Source organism: Pseudophryne corroboree, chromosome 3 (genome assembly GCF_028390025.1).
Source record: "Pseudophryne corroboree isolate aPseCor3 chromosome 3, aPseCor3.hap2, whole genome shotgun sequence".
NCBI lineage: Eukaryota > Metazoa > Chordata > Amphibia > Anura > Myobatrachidae > Pseudophryne > Pseudophryne corroboree.
Window position 1 is genome coordinate 80,395,260 of NC_086446.1, and position 14,354 is coordinate 80,409,613.

At 46.1% G+C, this 14,354-nt stretch overlaps 1 protein-coding gene and 1 long non-coding RNA gene across 2 annotated transcripts in view; one reads left to right on the forward strand and one right to left on the reverse strand.

The window, feature by feature from the left end:
* The window catches only part of LOC135054808 (uncharacterized), a 54,725-nt gene extending 49,046 nt beyond the window's left edge, over window positions 1-5,679 (forward strand). The window contains exon 3 of the long non-coding RNA XR_010243578.1: window positions 5,476-5,679. This is a non-coding gene — a long non-coding RNA (uncharacterized LOC135054808). The remainder of the gene's footprint in view (window positions 1-5,475) is intronic.
* The window catches only part of LOC135054807 (NACHT, LRR and PYD domains-containing protein 3-like), a 430,555-nt gene that overhangs the window by 188,252 nt on the left and 227,949 nt on the right, over window positions 1-14,354 (reverse strand). The gene's annotated exons all lie outside the window — the stretch shown is intronic.

The following is a 14,354-nucleotide window of genomic DNA, read 5'->3' on the forward strand; positions in this document are numbered from 1 at the left end:
TGCAGGCGTCTCTCTCAGCCCTGAACTCTGCTTTCAGTGCTTTGAAACATGAGCTGCTGGAAGTTTTGCAGCAATCCTTAAAGCAACTGCAAAACCTTCTGACCAAAATTTTGCTTATCTTGCCAGAAGTAGTTGAGAGTTAATTCTCTAAAGAGACTCTTGTTCACAGTATGGTGACAAGTGAATCCTCAGGTTTAATTAGAGAGAAAAAGTTTGAAAGTTTTCTGCGGCCCAGGCTCTCAGAAGAGGAGCGTCTGCGTCGCAGAAACTTAGATTTATGCCTATATTGTGGGGGTTTAGGCCACTATCTGCAGACCTGTGAGTTGCGCAAGCCAAAGTGTGGCGACAAGTCCTGCCCTCTGGCCAAGTTGAGTCAGGATACAAGACCTACTCCTGTCTCTACTGTGGCAGAGGTACTTGTCACACAACCCACACTAAAAAGCACTCTGTCCTATAATTGGGGTCCTTGGGCTAGGGAGCCCCATTATAGATTCAGGAACCAAAGGAGAATGTTTCTCTCCTCTCTTGATTTTCCTGTTGAAGCAGAGTTGCAAACCCCTGGAGTGGTGCCCGATGCCCAGGGTCCTGGAGCGGTGCCCGATGCCCAGGGTCCTGGAGCGATGCCCAAGGCCCAGGGTCCTGGAGCGATGCCCAAGGCCCAGGGTCCTGGAGCGGTACCCGATGCCCAAGGTCCTGGAGCGGTACCCGATGCCCAGGGTCCTGGAGCGGTACCCGATGCCCAGGGTCCTGGAGCGGTACCCGATGCCCAGGGTCCTGGAGCGGTACCCGATGCCCAGAGTCCTGGAGCGGTACCCGATGCCCAGAGTCCTGGAGCGGTACCCGATGCCCAGAGTCCTGGAACGGTACCCGATGCCCTAGGTTATAGACGGACATCGAATATTACAGCTCAGGTGTCAATTCCAGAAGGGGTCTCAGAAGCTGTTACCCCAGGTAGGTACTTGAAAAGCGCAACCCCAGAAATGGTATCTAAAACCATAGTTCCAGAAGGGAACTTGAGAAGCAAAACCCCAGAAGGGATCTTTGAAGAAATATCCCCAAGTGGGGGCTCGAGAGACGCAGCCCCAAAGAAGGGTCTAGAGGTCGCTTCCCCAGGGAAGAACTTAAGAGGCATAGCGTTAGTGGAGGTTCTGAAGGTTATAGCTTCAGTAAAAGTCCCGGAAGTCATAATCCCAGGAGAAGTTTCGATAATTATCGACTCGGAGAGGGAGGCCGACGGCCCGGTCCCAGAGAGGGAGGCCGACGGCCCGGTCCCAGTAAAAGAATCCGAGGTGCTGACCACAGCGGGATTCCCGAAGGCCACTGCCCCAGCGGGGTTCCCGAAGGCCACTGCCCCAGCGGGGTTCCCGAAGGCCACTGCCCCAGCGGGGTTCCCGAAGCCCACTGCCCCATGTGGGGTTCAGAAAATCACTGCCCCGGGTGGGGTTCAGAAAGTCACTGCCCTGGGTGGGGTTCAGAAAGTCACTGCCCCGGGTGGGGTTCCGAGGGCCACTGCCCCAGGTGGGGTTCCGAGGGCCACTGCCCCAGGTGGGGTTCCGAGGGCCACTGCCCCAGGTGGGGTTCAGAAAGTCACTGCCCCAGGTGGGGTTCAGAAAGTCTCAGCCTCCAGTAAGGTCAATAGTGACCAGGTCCTAGCAAAGCACTCTAGTCAGTCGGATGGGAAGGAAGCAGATCCTGACTGTTGATATCTCAACATCTATAATCTTTGATGGGGACTTAGTCCAATTTCTGGCGCTTTACAAACACTATTACACCATTTTGTTGTCTAGACCATTTCTGGGCATCACTTCAGGGAACCTTGTGCTCTATCTGATATATTCCTTTAGAGGAGAGCCTTTTGAGTGGGCAACCAGCCTAATGAAAGCTGAAGATCCCATTCTTCAGGATCCCCCAGCATTCAGTGATGCAGTTATTAAAAGATATGGTTCTAAAGAAATTGGTTCAGGTTCTTCTAGGTCACCCGTCTTATCTGCTGAGAGTTCACCCTATACTGTAAACTTGGCACAAGAGTCTCAGCCCGTTGTTTTGACTGCAGGATGTGCTTTTCTGTCTTCTTCTAATAGTAGTACTTTGCCTGAAAGTTCAGCTCCCAAGGTTAAGAAACCAATCTCTGATTTGAACCCAGCCTTGCTGGGAGGTACCATCAGTTCAGACAATGTTTGGGGAACTACCTTGGTCAGACCTCAAGAACTTTGTAAAAATAATAATAAGAAAAATAAATAAGTATTGACTCTTGCCTTGATATAAAAAATACAAAAATATTTGTTTCCCTTGTCTTGTGTCCAGTGGCCATCGTTAAGGGGGGGGGGGGGGGGCAGCACCGTTACAAGCTGTTGCCACAGCTTGTTTCTGTTAGACCAGTGTGTCAGGTTTTTTTTTGTATCCCTTGTTTTGGAAAGTCTGAATTTTGGGGTCCTATGACCCCTCCTCAAGGGGTGGGGGGGTACTGTTATGAGCCACGGCTGTGGCTCATTCCTGTTTTGCATTTTGGTTATGTATTTTATGTTATACTTCTGTTTATGTTCCCCGTGGGTGTCATGGGGTGTTCGGAGCTCACCCTTAAGGAGAGGGTACTGTTATGAACCACAGGTAGTGGTTCATTCCTATTCTATGTTTATAGTTGTCTTGCAGGCCAGGATTTCCCGTTGCTCTGGTTTGAGAAGACTCTTGTTTGCTGCCGGTGGTGAGTCTGTGTGATTACAGCTTGTTCCCATGTGTTCAGCCTCACCTGTCTGTTGATTGCACCTTTCAGTTGTGCAGCAGGGCAGCTGCACGACATAATTAATTAAGACTCTCTGCTATATTCTGGCTCAGTGCAATTCACAGACGCTGGTGATATTTCCAGAGTTCCAGAGTTCTTGAGTTCTGAGCTAGTCCCTGCCAGTTCCTGAGCTCCTGTCTAGCAGTGTCTGTCTAGCTGCTAGGTTTTGATGATCACAACACTGATGTATATTTCAATAAAACAAATTTATTTCTAAAATAGCACAATAGGTATACGTAAGATATTAAATAAAATATGCACATATATCGAGTATTAAATAACAATTATTAAAATATAAAATTAGCATATAGAAGGACTACCCAATTCGCCAGGTGTTATATTAGGACTCAGTGGAGATCTATGCAATGACCGTTCCTGATGTATTTCCCCTATATTAGCATAGTCCAGCTTAAATAATAGTCTCAGAATTTTAGGCAATGTTCAATGAATGGACTTGTTACCGTTAGAGGGTAATATGCTCCAGAATCTGTAGTGGAGAGCTCCTCATGCATTACGGTGTATGCTGTCCTTTAAGCGACGATTGCCATATGCAGTCCAAGAATAAAGCAGGACGTCTGGACGAAGCTTCGGGGAATGGTTCGGTCCTCCTTAGAGTCACTCCTGGCAGGGGTCCCTGGTAGCACCTGACGCGTTTCGCTGCAACCAACTGGCAGCTTTCTCAAAGGTATGTGCAGTCTAAAACATGAGGGGTTTATATACCACCTCTAATATGGTGGCTAATTAGCCCCTTAGAACACATGAGTGCAATTACATGACCATATTTTAGGCTAAATACATAAAATCATAATAATCTTGAAAGCTGAGACAGACCTACTTCAAATGACATGTGTTAAGTAACAAATGTGTATATTATTTGTAAAAACGAGATGTTTCAAAAGGTTTTTATTAATATGTAAATAAATGAATAAGGGCAAACAGGAAGTGTGCAAACGGACCTTAGCCAATGGCTATGTTTGTTGTGACTCCTGTTGCCTGGGGGACAAGGTTATTAGCTTCCCTTATAGGTAGGGGAAGAGATAGAGACGAGAACCGGAATTATATAGTAACATTCTATTCCGGTCACGTGACTCGTCACGTGATCGGAGTTTTTCTTCTACTATGTCCGCAACATGCGGCGGAATATAGAAGCGGTTGCCAAGCAACCGGCATTATAGGTGGGGAAACAATTGCGAGACGGGACTGAGGTTACGATATTCTGTTTACTTCCGGTCACGTGACTAGTGTCACGTGATCGGGATTTGCTTGTATTGAATACACAGCATACGACAGAGTGTAGGAACGGTTGCTAGGCGACCCGATAGTAGCTTTATATTGACCCGGGCACAAAAAAAAAAAAACCCCTCTTTTTTGTGCTATAACATACGGGAGTGACTCTCCCCCCTTTCTTGTGACTGCAGCTCGACGAAGCATCTCACACCTAAAGCGCCCAATTACCTTCGGGTATTTTCTTTTCTGTCTAGCTGCTTCCTGTGTCGGTTCCAGTGTCGGTTCCAGTTTCTGATCCCAGTATCTGATCCCAGTGTCCTGCCGTGAAGCATTCCTGTCCAGAAGGCCTGTGGCTTTGTCTGTGCCTGGTCGAGTATCTGGCTTCTTGGTGTCCACCGGTCTGTCATTTGGGATTCTGCCTGTCCTCCGGTTCTGAGAGTCTGTGTCGGCTGCATTGGGGGTTCCTGTCCGTTTGCCAGAATTTGTACCGGTTCCGTGAGTAGCGGCTTTGCCGCGTTCGTCGGCCTAGGCCGCAGTATTCTTTGGTTATATTTTGTTACTGGTGTTTTGCAGAGGGTTTTGCTTATGCTGTCACCGCCGGTACACAACAGTATTGTGTCGGCGTGTGGACAGCATTTCCTTTGTTGTTCTTTTCCTTTGGCGGTGTGCCGCACATATATTTAGTTTTAGGGTTGTTAGTAGCCCCTAGCCTTCTGTTTGCTTTAGTTAGAGGTCCCCTGGTTATTATCCTGTCTCGGTTCACGCCTTGTCTCAATCTAAGACCTGGGGGCATCGGAGTTGGGCAGATCTAATCCGCCCTTCAAACGCGGCTGCCGTGGGCTCAAGAAACCATAGTCACTCAGGCATGAACTGACCACACGGGTGAAACAATAGAGGTAGGGTGCTAGGGGCTATTTCCACACCACACCTGATTTCAGCGTCACGTTCTGGTGCTCTGGACTCTCTACGTAACATCTCCCTTGTTCTGAGCACCAGGAACCTAACAATAGTATTGCAATCACATTGCTAAAGCAGTCATTTATCTATGGTAAATGATTTTAAAAAGGAATAATAAAGGCCTAGGCTAACAAACTTGTTTTGTTGCACATCATGAGATGTGTGTAGTGCCATTACCTAAGATGGGTTGTGGCCTTAAACACTCCATAAATAGAATTTGGAAAGAAGTTATACGTAAACATAACACATGCAGTGTAGCTTGGTTTTAGCTGTTTAGTATATATAAGGACAGAGATATATATTTTCATTTGAAATACAGTATCTCGACTAATAATTGAGTGTAAATGTTGTTAACAATTTGTAATACATTAATACTGTAAGTAGCATATGTGAAGTACATAATCATCTTTACAGTGGAATGTCAAATGTTCAGTATTTCTGTTTCTTTTTTAAAAAAAAATGGCATTGTGTGCTCATGTAATAGTTCACACATTCATGTCCACTTATTTTAGATCCTGACCAAGGAGCCTGAAATATGGCCATACGGGCAGAAATAGTGGCCATGCAAGGCCACATCCAGGCCCTTCTGGCCACTGTGGATCGGTTTATTTGTTTTTTTCAAATTTTTTATTTTTATTTGTAAAATGTTTGATAAACCCAAACTAATTCAAAAACAAAGTTTGTATTAAAAATAAAATGAAATCATAATTTACTAAGCTATTGTTTTGTGTGTTTATTTGACAGTACATTAAAAATGTACAACATAATTTAAACAATTTCAGCTAGCCTCAGATTATTCAATGTGTCCATTTAGATAACTCCAACTTTAATAGTATAACATTATTGGTGGGTCACTGTTTTGTAAAACACAAAAAACTGAAAAAAAATCCATAAAAAAACCAAAACAAAAAAAACCCCATTGTGCGATTATGCGCAAGCTAGCGAATGCAACGCCGAAGTACAAATTGTTTGCACCTCACACTTGCAAAACAGCATGTACTGGTAGCAAGGCGATTTGTCACCTTGCACACACATTGCTACCGTGAGATGAAGAATGGTGTACACCTCCTTTTTGCACTATTACACATGCTTTTGCAACCGTGCGCATAGGGCGTGGATTTGCAGTCTTGCAACATGTTCGCTCCCATGCAAACGCTGTTACGAATAGCGATCAACTCGGAATGAGGGCCTAAATTAGGTTTCCTGCTATTTGCTACATGACTACAAGGGGGTGATTCAGAGTTGATCGTAGATGTGCTAAATTTAGCACATCAATGGACCTAATTCTGAGTTGATCATAGCAGCAATTTTTTTTGCAATTGGGCAAAACTATGTGCACTGCAGGGGGAGGCAGATATAACATGTGCAGAGAGAGTTAGATTTGGGTGTGGTGTATTCAAACTGAAATCTAATTTGCAGTGTAAAAATAAAGCAGCCAGTATTTACCCTGCACAGAAACAAAATAACCCACCCAAATCTAACTCTCTCTGCACATGTTATATCTGCCCCCCCCCCCCTCCAGTACACATGGTTTTGCCCAATTGCTAACAAACTTGCTGCTGTGATCATCTCAGAATTACCCCCTATGATCTCTTACTCTGACATGCTGGGGGGGGGCGCCAAGCACAGGGCTAGACCGCATGTCAGGCCCTGCCACGGTGGCGATGCTTTTGCACCTGGGGAGTAGCTCCCTGCCAGTGCAGCTACTGCGCGCTGGCAGGCGACTACATGCCACATCTTGGGCTGCAGCGGCTGCATGTGACATCACTCAGCCACTGCGGCCTGCCCCCGCAATGGTCCAAACATGCCTGCATTGTCCGGACTTTGCCCCGCCAGCAGCATTCTAATACCGTCGGCACACCCCCTACCACTACATGACCACCTCTGCCTGTCGATCAGGCAGAGGCGATCGCAGCCAAGAGATGCTGTTAGCATGTCACTGGGCTCCCAGTGCGCACTCCACAAAAGGATTTAGACTGCAATCGCTGCAGCGATCCAGTCTGAATTACACCCCAAGTCCCTGATGTCACCTCAAGTCCCAGCGTCTCACAATGAATTTTCCTGTATTGATTATATTTTAATTTCTCACATTCTGTTTCCTAAGGTAATTGATTCTTAAATAGAAACCATCTCATTGTCGGTCCAGGCATTAGTAACAGCACTCTTACACTGTGACGTGCGGTAAGGTCAGTGGCTGGGGAGGCACTGGCTTGCATCAGTGACCGATTTAAGTATCACTATTCTCCCTGCATACCTGCAGCCGCATCCCTGACTCTCTGCACCTGTACCGTCCGGCTGACAGGGATAGACATAAGTTAGTTAATGCCCTTCTCTTCTGGTGTGTGCCCAGGTTGTAACGAAGCCAGTATGAGCACTGCAGCCGCGGCTCCCCACCGTATGTCCGGCTGACAGGGCTGCTGCTTTAATGCTGGGTCTCACTTCAAGGGGCTGGAGAGCAATGGACCCCTGGCAAAGTGCCCTCAGCGAGTCTCCCTGAACAGCAGGCTGCTGACCACCCCTGCTCCCCACTCAGCACTTCTCCCCAGCATCTACATGATACCCTCCAACTGTACCTTTTTGGCAGCTACAGTACCTTTTTTTTTTTTATGATCATACATAGTAACATACGGTAGTAATTGAGGTTGAAAAGAGGCAAAATGCCCATCGTGTTCAACCTGTATTAAATTGTGTTGATTACAATGTACCGGCTGAAATAATTTTTTATGACTAGTTAACAACTATAAATCATGTTACACCCAGATTAACAACGTCTATATTTTAAATGTTATAACCTTGGATATTATTTTCAATCAGAAATTTATCCAATCCTTTTTTAAATGCATTTACAGAGTCCGCCATTACCACCTTCCCAGGGAGTGAATTCCAAATCCTTATTGCCCTAACAGTTAAGAACCCTTTCCTCAGTTGCGTACAGAATTTCCTCTCCTCCAGCCTCAGCGAGTGTCCGCGTGTCCTTAACTGTGTTCTTTTAATAAATAATTCCTCTGATAACTCTTTGTAATGCCCCTTTACATATTTGAAGATATTAATAATGTCTCCTCTTAGACGCCCCTTTTCCAGTGTATACATATTCAACCTAGTAAGCCTTTCCTCGTAGTCCAGTCCCTCTAGGCCTTTAATCAATTTAGTAGCTCGTCTTTGAACCGTTCGAGTTCACCTATATCTTTTTTATACAGTGGTGCCCAAAACTGAAGACAATATTCCAGGTGCAGTCTTACCAATGATTTATACAGCTGCAGGATTACATCCTCGGCCCGTTTAATGCTTGCTAGCACCTTACTTGCCTTCTTTACTGTGCTTTGACACTGTGTACGGTTATTAAGCCTATTATCAATGAGTACCCCCAAATCTACCCCTAGACTTTCCGCGTTTAATATGTAGGATGCAAGTTTGTTTTTAGTCCTAAAATGTATAACTTTGCATTTTTCTATATTGAACCTCATTCTCCATGTAGTCGCCGAGGTAACAAGTTTAGATAAGTCATTCTGCAGAGACTCCACATCCATTTCCGAATTAATTACCCTACACAGTTTAGTATCATCTGCAAAGACTGATACTGTGCTTTCCAGGCCTATTTCTAGGTCATTGATAAATATGTTGAACAGTAGTGACCTGAGTACGAACTCTCGTGGTATTCCGCTGACTACTTGGGTCCAGCTTGAGGACTTCCCGTTGACCACTACTCTCTGTACCCTGTTATCCAGCTAGTTGCTTATCCATGTACAGTTTTTCCTAGACCAAGCTCCTTTAATGATGATCAGTCTCCTGTGAGGCACTGTATCGATGGCTTTTGCAAAATCTAACTAGACCACATCCACTGCTTTTCCCTGGTCGAGATTATTGCTCACTTCCTCATAGAAGCTAATTAAGTTAGTTTGACCTGATCTGTCCCTCACAAACCTATGCTGGTTCTTGCTAATAACCATAGCAGTCTGTAGATACTCCTGTATGCTATCCCTTAGAATTCCTTTTCAATATTTTCCCCACTATAGACGTCAAACTTACCGGTTTGTAGTTACCTGGATGATTTTTGGATCCCTTTTTAAATAATGGCACTACCTCAGCTATACGCCAATCCTTTGGTACCATGCCTGATCTAATTGAACTATTGAAAATCAAGTATAGGGGTCTTGCTAGGTGGACCAAGTGATTTATTAATCTTAATTTTGCTTGTCTCTTCCGGACTACTTCTTCACTTAAACAAGTATCTAACCACCAATCATTAGTGTCACTGTCGTTATGCACTCCTCCCACCATCAGTTCTTCTCTGGTGAACACTGATGGTCTGTACCTGCCAAAACGGGCTTTGTTATCGTACAGGTTTTGGATACCTGCGCTCACCCTCTATTTGGTGTTTGTATGTGAGAAATGATGGTACAATAATTCATATATAATTTATGATATTGTGATTACACATAAATGCCCTTATTTGCAAATAGTAACATGCATATTGTGTGAACATCCGATGTATAGGGAAATTAAACACAAGATGAAATAAAATATGGTATTGCCGCTTGATGAATATCCTAAAAAAAAAAAAAAAATTCTTGTTAGAAAAGGAGTGTCTTTGTTCCAGATATATAGAAGTCAGTCTTTATCTGAAGGGATTTCCTTTCCCCTCAGTGTGAGTCTAAACAGTGTGCCCAGAGGCGGTTCTTTTGTCAATAATTGATCGTAGGTGAAGGTCGTGTTCTGGGAGGCCGGCGTCCCGGCCTGCCAGGTGCAACTTACTAGTCAATTAATTATTACAGGTTGGAGCACACTATCGGACACTGGAAAACCAGACACCCATATCCACTTATACATAGACATGAATACATATGCAAATGTGATATGTTTGTAGAAAATGATATCTCTACTTAACCGTAGAACTACTATTCATGTATGTTGATACATATGACCAAGAAACCACTATTTATATATGGGACATACACGTTGTCATCAAACCCCATACCATAAAAGTAAAAAAGTCGGGCACACTACTGTTTGAAATGAACAGATGCACTAAGTGAAGCATTTCCATGGAAACATCAATCACCCATTTGGACCACACCCACCACAACATCAATCATCCATTTGGAACCACACCCACCACATCCGATTGGTCAGAAAGACCAATAAAAGAACCCCATGGGACAGCACTCTGAATCCTTGAAGAAGGCCAGTTGCGGCCGAAACCGGTTGGAAACAGATCCATGCAGACACCTCAAGCTTGCCAGCACATCACCGCAAACTACATCCACAAGACTCCTCGCCGGCCGGCGAGTGGAGCGGCCGTTGAGACCGCACAGGACATAGGAAGAAGCGGAGCGTTGCGGCAACGCAACTTCCGGTTGTTCAGTGCGGCTTCCGGCGGGACCCGGCAGCCTAGCAGCAGAGCCAGGAAGGCTTCCAGCCCTGTCTGCTGAGGAGCACCACCGGGGACGGATACAGCGGAAACAGCGCGAGTGGCCACATCATCACTCACCACAGAGTGAACAAAGAGAACTAAACATCACATCGTGAGGGTAAGTTGCACCTGGCAGGCCGGGACGCCGGCCTCCCAGAACACGACCTTCACCTACGATCAATTATTGACAAAAGAACCGTCTCTGGGCACACTGTTTAGACTCACACTGAGGGGAAAGGAAATCCCTTCAGATAAAGACTGACTCCTATATATCTGGAACAAAGACACTCCTTTTCTCACAAGACTTTTTTTTTTTTTTTTTTTTAGGATATTCATCAAGCGGCAATACCATATTTTATTTCATCTTGTGTTTAATTTCCCTATACATCGGATGTTCACACAATATGCATGTTACTATTTGCAAATAAGGGCAATTATGTGTAATCACAATATCATAAATTATATATGAATTATTGTACCATCTGTTATACTAAGCATAGTGACTTATAAAGGTATTTACAGATCATAGAGATACATCATTTCTCACATACAAACACCAAAGAGAGGGTGAGCGCAGGTATCCAAAACCTGTACGATAACACTAGCCCTAGAGTCTGGACAACTCTCCAGATACCAGCAGCCCCCCTTTAACAAGATACACATACTGTGCGCTCCACGCAAACCACTTGATTTCAAAACGGGCTTTGTACCGGATGGTTGACTGTCCAAATTAAAATTGAAAGTATAGGAAAGGGGGTGTGGACACGCCCCTTTTCCCGTGGTCACGCCCTATTTCCTAATTTGTACTGGTTTTCATGTGTGAAATGTTGGAGTGTCTACATGCTGGCTGCTACCTGCTTCTCAGCTCTCCGCATAGCGCTTCTCCCCAGCACCCACATGTCAGCTGCTGCCTCCTCCAAGCATGAAGGACCTGGAGTACAGAGCCCAGGGTCCACACTCTACTGTCTGAACGGTCAGGGGGGTCCCAGGAAAAAGGTGACCAGTTTGTTGAATGCAAGACCTCTAAAAGTCCTCACTTTCTTGGCCGGTGGGTGTGAAGGCAGAGCTACTGTATAGTGAGAGCCCTAGCTGTTCGCCCTCTCTTCCCACCCCTTTCCCCGACCAGTACCCTCGATGGTGATCAGGCAGTGGAGATAATGATCATACCTTTGCCACATTCACTTTGACACCGCTCCACTCCGGCCCAAGCCAGTGGGAATGGTTAGTACCAGGGAGAGGTAGCCATACATCTTCTACATCATTGAGGGGGCGTTCCTTTAGCCCATGTCAAGGCATATATGTCAGAGCTGCCTTCACCTGCACTTTTTTTCAATGCAGTGAAAATGCATGAGCTGTGGCCCCGTCCCCAGCTCCACCCCCAGCTCCAAGCAGATTCTGGTTGCCGGAGGGAGGCAGATATTTCACTGCCTCAAATCTGTCCCTCTCTACGTGCGGGGGAGCGCTAATTCATACTCCAATGAAAATAGCAGTTATTTCCATTGACCATTGTTATACCACAGATCAGTGGAAAAACAGCTATTTTCATTGGAAAATGACAGGTGAGGCTCTGCCTCCCCTGCATCCCCTGACTGCACTTCCCTGCTCTTACACAGGGGTTCACTACGGCTGGCCGGCGGTCGGGCTCCCGGCGCCCAGCATACCGGCGCCGGGAGCCCGACCGCCGGCTGACCGACAGTGTGGCGAGCGCAAAGGAGCCCCTTGCGGGCTCGCTGCGCTCGCCACGCTACGGGCACGGTGGCGCGCTACGCGCGCCACACTATTTTATTCTCCCTCTATGGGGGTCGTGGACCCCCACGAGGGAAAATAAGTGTCGGTATGCCGGCGGTCGGGCTCCCGGCGCCGGTATACTGAGCGCCGGGAGCCCGACCGCCGGCATACAGAATGCCACCCCTTACACAGTCCTAATGAACCGAGTATAATGAAGATGTGGAAATTTCCCTTCCACCTCACATGGAGGCTTATTTATTAACATTATTTTTACTAAAATAATGTGAAAAAGGGTGTTTTCACTCCCTTTTCACATTATGTTAGTATCACTTAAATATATTAAAGGGCTTTTGGAGCAGTTTTCATGAAAAACTGCTCCAAACCCTTTAATTCCCTTTTATTTAGTAACCGAGACTGCATGCCCCATACTTTTAATGGGAAATATAATCTGGGACGAATTTACAAAAAATAAAAATGTAAAAAAAACTTGCAGTGAGCCCCGTGATAATTATGCCAGCTCAGGCTGGTGAAATCACATGGCAGCATTGCGATCTGCAACCTTCAGAGAAAGCTGTGCGGGACACGGCAGTGTTATAGCTCTGTGTGTCTGATGGACACACAAGCTGATCACTTGTAAAAAAAAATTAAAAATAAAAAGTAAACAAAAAACGTACTTACCAGTCTAAGCACCGGGCCCTCTATGTGCTGCACTGTGACCCACGGTGCAGTAAAGTGATGCTGCAAAATGGCAGCTCACTTTACAGCACCGGGGGTCACAGCAGCGCACAGGATCCAATGACTGGCAGCCCTGCAGAGGCAGCAATGACAGGCTACCTGGACTGGTGAGTATATTTACAGTGCGGGGGGGTCGACCTGGCGGTGGTGGCGTGTGCGCAGCAGGACATCGGGTATTTTCTGGCAATGATGTTGCAGTGGCGTAACTAGAAATTTTTCTCCCCCAAGCCAAAAAATGCTTCGCCCCCCCCCCCCCCACCCCATCCGCCATAATTGTCACTAGTAAAGGGACAAACATGCGCGCGCCGCAAAAAGGGTGTGTGGCTTCGTTGGAATGGGCGTGGTTTCGCATAAAGGGGCGTGGCATTGCAGGAAAAGACTACCTTATACCCCAGTTTTGCAACCTGCACGCCCAGACGTTGGCCACCACAGGAAAGAAAAATAATCCTGAGTCATGCCCCTTACATTATTTGTAATTTTTCCTCCTTATAGTAATGCCCAGTATACATTATGCCACATACTGCAATGGCCCTTAGACATTATGCCACACACAATAATGCACATGACACAATATGCACACATCGTAATGCCCCCGACACATTATGGCACACACCGTAATGCCTGTGACACATTATGACAGGAATCGCAATGCCCGTTATACATTATGCTATACACTGCAATGCCCCTGATACATTATAGCACATACAATGTCTGTGACACAGTATGACACACACCGCAATAACCCTGAGACATTATACCACATACCACAATGCCCGTGATATAGTATACAACACACTGTAATGCCTGACACATTATGACACACACCGCAATGTACGTGATACATTATGCCACACACTGCAATGACCCTGAGACATTATACCACATACCACAATGCCAGTGATATAGTATACCACACACCGTAATGCCTGTGACATATACCGCAATGCCCGTTATACCCTATGCCACACACCACAATGCCCGTTATACATTATGCCACACTGCAATGCCCCTGAGACATTATACCACATACCACAATGCCCGTGATATAGTATGTGTCAGGAATCTGCATTTTCCATCGCATCACTGCTGTGGAACTACAGGTCCCAGCAGTTCAGTTCAGTTCCAGTTCTAGTTTTCAGTCCTCTGCAGCCTGGAGTACATAGTGCTTCAACTAACTCACAGCTGATCTGGACACCCAATCCAGCTAGTATCTCCGCCTGCAGTTTGTGTCCAATCACTGCTGGGCAGGAGGTATAACTTCCAGTTTGTGGCTCTCTCACATCGCCTTGGACAACACGTCACATCCCGTGAACAGGCGGCTCCTGTTTGCAATCCTCTGTCTACAAAGACATCCTTGTGTGTTGGACCTGTGGAACAACAGGTCCCAGCTGTTCCAGTTCTGTTCCAGTTTCCAGCGGTCCCAGTGTTCCTGGTGAACTACAAGTTCCAGCAACCACTCCAGCTCTCCTGTGCAAGTTCCTGTGTTCCAGTCTCCAGATCCCCTGTGTTCCTGGTTAC